This window comes from Oncorhynchus masou, unplaced genomic scaffold (genome assembly GCF_036934945.1).
Source record: "Oncorhynchus masou masou isolate Uvic2021 unplaced genomic scaffold, UVic_Omas_1.1 unplaced_scaffold_2976, whole genome shotgun sequence".
Classification (NCBI taxonomy): Eukaryota; Metazoa; Chordata; class Actinopteri; order Salmoniformes; family Salmonidae; genus Oncorhynchus; species Oncorhynchus masou.
Window position 1 is genome coordinate 26,501 of NW_027009395.1, and position 6,000 is coordinate 32,500.

The following is a 6,000-nucleotide window of genomic DNA, read 5'->3' on the forward strand; positions in this document are numbered from 1 at the left end:
CATGATGGTACGTTTAGAGTCATGATGGTACGTTTAGAGTCATGATGGTACGTTTAGAGTCATGGAGGTAGAGGGAACCTTGCCTGGTTCACCAATTACTTTGCAGACAGAGTTCAGTGTGTCAAATCGGAGGGCATGCTGTCCGGTCCTCTGGCAGTCTCTATGGGGGTGCCACAGGGTTCAATTCTCGGGCCGACTCTTTTCTCTGTATATATCAATGATGTTGCTCTTGCTGCGGGCGATTCCCTGATCCACCTCTACGCAGACGACACCATTCTATATACTTCCGGCCCGTCATTGGACACTGTGCTATCTAACCTCCAAACGAGCTTCAATGCCATACAACACTCCTTCCGTGGCCTCCAACTGCTCTTAAACGCTAGTAAAACCAAATGCATGCTTTTCAACCGATCGCTGCCTGCACCCGCATGCCCGACGAGCATCACCACCCTGGACGGTTCCAACCTTGAATATGTGGACACCTATAAGTACCTAGGTGTCTGGCTAGACTGTAAACTCTCCTTCCAGACTCATATCAAACATCTCCAATCGAAAATCAAATCAAGAGTCAGCTTTCTATTCCGCAACAAAGCCTCCTTCACTCACGCCGCCAAACTTACCCTAGTAAAACTGACTATCCTACCGATCCTCGACTTCGGCGATGTCATCTACAAAATTGCCTCCAACACTCTACTCAGCAAACTGGATGCAGTTTATCACAGTGCCATCCGTTTTGTCACTAAAGCACCTTATACCACCCACCACTGCGACTTGTATGCTCTAGTCGGCTGGCCCTCGCTACATATTCGTCGCCAGACCCACTGGCTCCAGGTCATCTACAAGTCCATGCTAGGTAAAGCTCCGCCTTATCTCAGTTCACTGGTCACGATGGCAACACCCATCCGTAGCACGCGCTCCAGCAGGTGTATCTCACTGATCATCCCTAAAGCCAACACCTCATTTGGCCGCCTTTCGTTCCAGTACTCTGCTGCCTGTGACTGGAACGAATTGCAAAATCCCTGAAGTTGGAGACTTTTATCTCCCTCACCAACTTCAAACATGTGCTATCTGAGCAGCTAACCGATCGCTGCAGCTGTACATAGTCTATTGGTAAATAGCCCACCCATTTTCACCTACCTCATCCCCACACTGTTTTTATTTATTTACTTTTCTGCTCTTTTGCACACCAGTATCTCTACCTGTACATGACCATCTGATCATTTATCACTCCAGTGCTAATCTGCAAAATTGTAATTATTCCCCTACCTCCTCATGCCTTTTGCACACAATGTATAAAGACTCGCCTTTTTTTGTACTGTGTTATTGACTTGTTAATTGTTTACTCCATGTGTAACTCTGTGTTGTCTGTTCACACTGCTAAGCTTTATCTTGGCCAGGTCGCAGTTGCAAATGAGAACTTGTTCTCAACTAGCCTACCTGGTTAAATAAAGGTGAAATACATATTTTTTTTTAAATGTACGGCAGGACCAAATCGTAAAGATAGGTAGGAGCAAGCCCATGTAAAGCTTGTTGTCAACCTTTTGGTTGGCATTCAGCTGCTCTTGTCGTGCCTGAGTGACAGCACAAGCGGGGAACACATGTGGATAACTCTGTGCCAGCTCATTGGAGAGAGAGAGGTCACTTTTATCCAATACTTCCAATACGGGTACTACCTTTCCTCCGGCAATATCGTTACCCATTATAAAGGTCACACCTTTCACTGGCAACATAGGACGTACCCCCACTCTGAATATTCCACTGATTAACTTAGAGTGTACTGTCACAAAGTGCAATGGCACTGGGACAAAACCCATTTCAATACCCTGCACTAACACGCTGGAACCACAGTATGTATCGTCAGATAAGGGCAACACATCAGACAATATAAATTACTACTGAAATCAGCCCTTGCCTTAACAGGAAGCCAGTGTAGGAAGTCTAGCACTGGAGTAATATGATCCAATTTTTTGGTTCTAGTCAGGATTCTAGCAGCCGTATTTAGCACAAACTGAAGTTTATTTAGTGCTTTTTCCGGGTAGCCGGAAAGTAGAGCATTGCAGTAGTCTAACCAAGAAGTAACAAAAGCATGGATTCATTTTTCTGCATCAATTTTGGACAGAAAGTTTCTGATTTTTGCAATGTTACGTTGATGGAAAAAGCTGTCCTTGAAACAGTCTCGATATGTTAGTCTAAAGAGAGATCAGGGTCCAGAGTAACGCCGAGGTCTTTCACAGTTTTATTTGAGACGACTGTACAACCATTAAGATTAATTGTCAGATTCAACAGTGTAACGACGTTCTTCGTTTGTCGAAAGAGAGTCGGACCGAAATGCAGCGTGTTGGTTATTCATGTTTTTAATGGAACAAATGACAATACACGAAATAACAAAAACAACAAACGGAACGTGAAAAACCTATACAGCCTGTCTGGTGAACACTAACACAGAGACAGGAACAATCACCCACGAAATACAAAGTGAAACCCTGGCTACCTAAATACGGTTCCCAATCAGAGACAACGAGAATCACCTGACTCTGATTGAGAACCGCCTCAGGCAGCCAAGCCTATACCCCTACTCAGCCGCAATCCCAAATACTACAAAAACCCCACTATGAAATACAACAACATAAACCCATGTCACACCCTGGCCTGACCAACTAATTAATGAAAACACAAAACACTAAGACCAAGGCGTGACAAACAGAAGATCTCTTTGTTGCTTGGGACCTAGAACAAGCATCTCTGTTTTGTTCGAGTTTAATTACAATTAACTGCTGACATGTAAAATGCACTTCGAGATTGATGCACTTTGAGATTATTCTTGTATAACGAAAAGAGCTTTACAAACCTTATGATTATTATGAATCTGATTATTATTTTTTATAAAGAACGTCACTGCTTAGCCATACCTCCTATTTTTTTATTCCAATTTTTCCAGCGAGGCTGCAACCTCAGGACCCCTACTTCCCACATCTATGAAGATACCCATGGTTCACTCCAAAATATTAGGTTATGTATGCAATTCCTTATCACACCACACAGGGGCGATAGAGTTAATCTCATTTGAGTTTGTATTTCAAAAATAGTCAAGCAGTTGAAACGAGTTGCCTTCCCATGGCCTACAGGGGGCGTCTTCTTTTGAGATTTAGCATGAGCTGCACAAAGAGTGAGCCAAGGGAAAGGTGGATCTCTCTCTCTCTCTCTCTCTCTCTGTCTCTCCTCTATCTTTCTCTCTTCTCCCCTATCCTTCTGATATAATAAGATTAGTGTAGTTGATCCGCTAGGGTTTAGCTGACTTACCTCTCTCTGTCTCTCTGTCTCTCTCTCTCTCTTTCTTCTATATATCTCTGTCTCCCACACAGGTGATATTCTCAGTGTCTGACTCACCCTACTCTTCTGACCCAGCTAATCTCCCACTCATCTAGGGGGAGGAGAGGGGAGGCGACAGGGAGAGAAACACTGGGACAGAGAGAGAGAGAGAGAGAGAGATAGAAACACAGAGAGAGAGGGAGGAAAACACTGGGAAGAGAGGCAGACAAATAAAGAATGAAGGAATAAAGCAGAAAGAAGGGAGAGAGTGAGTGAGAGAGAGAGAGAGAGAGGGAAACAACAGCGGAACAGACAAGATAAAGAGAGATGAAGAAAAAACGATAACGGGAACGGTTTTTGGACAACCTGCGTGAAAAGAAAATAAAGAAAGAGGAGGAGCTTAAGGAGACGGACAGAGAGAGGACTAGTCTGAAGGTGAACCCTCTGAGATATCTGGTAGATATCTGTTCCACCTCGAGACAGTTTTAGTCCACTTATTATGCCATCGTTGACTTGAATGAGGAGGCCTGTTCTGTAGATTATATTTCTAGGGTAGATATATAATGGGTGCTTATCAACTGTAGTTTACAGGGCTAACTAGTTAGCAACACAACAATAGTTTTAATGTTATTTCACCTTTATTTAACCAGGTAAGCCAGTTGAGACCAAGTTCTCATTTACAACGGTGACCTGGCAAATATAAAGCAAAGCAGTGCGACACGAACAACAACACAGAGTTACACATGGAATAAACAAGCACACAGTCAATAACGAAATAGAAGAAGATAAAGTCTATATAAAGTGTGTGCAAATGGCGAGAGGAGCTAAGCCATTAAATAGGCCACAGTAGCAAAATAATTACAATTGATCAGATTAACACTGGAGTGATAGACGAGCAGTTGATGGTGTGTAAGTAGAGATACTGGTGTGCAAAAGAGCAGAAAATTAAATAAAAACAATATGGGGATGAGGTAGGTAGATCGGGTGGGCTATTTACAGATGGACTATGTATAGCTACAGAGATCGGTTAGCTGCTCAGATAGCTGATGTTTAAAGTTAGTGGAAGGAAAGGCAGCCAAATAAGGTGTTGGCGTTGGGGATGACCAGTGAGATATACCTGCTGGAGCACATGCTACGGGTGGGTGTTGTTATGGTGACCAGTGAGATATACCTGCTGGAGCGCGTGCTACGGGTGGGTGTTGTTATGGTGACCAGTGAGATATACCTGCTGGAGCGCGTGCTACAGGTGGGTGTTGTTATGGTGACCAGTGAGATATACCTGCTGGAGCGCGTGCTACAGGTGGGTGTTGTTATGATGACCAGTGAGATATACCTGCTGGAGCGCGTGCTACGGGTGGGTGTTGTTATGGTGACCAGTGAGATATACCTGCTGGAGCGCGTGCTACAGGTGGGTGTTGTTATGGTGACCAGTGAGATATACCTGCTGGAGCGCGTGCTACGGGTGGGTGTTGTTATGGTGACCAGTGAGATATACCTGCTGGAGCGCGTGCTACAGGTGGGTGTTGTTATGGTGACCAGTGAGATATACCTGCTGGAGCGCGTGCTACAGGTGGGTGTTGTTATCATGACCAGTGAGATATACCTGCTGGAGCGCGTGCTACGGGTGGGTGTTGTTATGGTGACCAGTGAGATATACCTGCTGGAGCGCGTGCTACGGTGGGTGTTGTTATGGTGACCAGTGAGATATACCTGCTGGAGCGCGTGCTACAGGTGGGTGTTGTTATGGTGACCAGTGAGATATACCTGCTGGAGCGCGTGCTACGGGTGGGTGTTGTTATCATGACCAGTGAGATATACCTGCTGGAGCGCGTGCTACAGGTGGGTGTTGTTATGGTGACCAGTGAGATATACCTGCTGGAGCGCGTGCTACAGGTGGGTGTTGTTATGGTGACCAGTGAGATATACCTGCTGGAGCGCGTGCTACAGGTGGGTGTTGTTATCATGACCAGTGAGATATACCTGCTGGAGCGCGTGCTACGGGTGGGTGTTGTTATGGTGACCAGTGAGATATACCTGCTGGAGCGCGTGCTACAGGTGGGTGTTGTTATCATGAACAGTGAGATATACCTGCTGGAGCGCGTGCTACGGGTGGGTGTTGTTATCATGACCAGTGAGATGTACCTGCTGGAGCGCGTGCTACGGGTGGGTGTTGTTATCATGACCAGTGAGATATACCTGCTGGAGCGCGTGCTACAGGTGGGTGTTGTTATCATGACCAGTGAACTGAGATAAGGCGGAGCTTTACCTAGTATAGATTTATAGATGACCTGGAGCCAGTGGGTCTGGCAAGAGCAACATCGGTGATATATACAGAGAAAAGAGTCGGCCCGAGAATTGAACCCTGTGGTACCCCCATAGAGACTGCCAGAGGTCCGGACAACAGGTCCTCCGATTTGACACACTGAACTCTGTCTGCGAAGTAGTTGGTGAACGAGGCGAGGCAGTCATTTGAGAAACCAAGGCTACTGAGTCTGCCAATAAGAATACAGTGATTGACAGAGTCAAAAGCCTTGGCCAGGTCGATGAAGACGGCTGCACAGCACTGTCTTTTATCGATGGCGGTTATGATATCGTTTAGTACCTTGAGCGTGGCTGAGGTGCACCCGTGACCGGCTCGGAAACCAGATTAGACAGCGGAGAAGGTACGGTGGGATTCGAGATGGTCAGTGA

General features: G+C 45.8%; 2 protein-coding genes across 2 annotated transcripts in view; one reads left to right on the plus strand and one right to left on the minus strand.

Moving 5' to 3' along the window:
- The window catches only part of LOC135534076 (E3 ubiquitin-protein ligase TRIM35-like), a gene marked incomplete at its 3' end in the record, with an annotated part of 34,286 nt that overhangs the window by 26,485 nt on the left and 1,801 nt on the right, over positions 1–6,000 (minus strand). The window lies entirely within an intron of this gene.
- LOC135534077 (nucleoredoxin-like protein 1) overlaps positions 3,291–6,000 on the plus strand; it is a gene marked incomplete at its 3' end in the record, with an annotated part of 14,332 nt that continues 11,622 nt past the window's right edge. The window contains 1 exon segment of the mRNA XM_064961222.1: positions 3,291–3,744.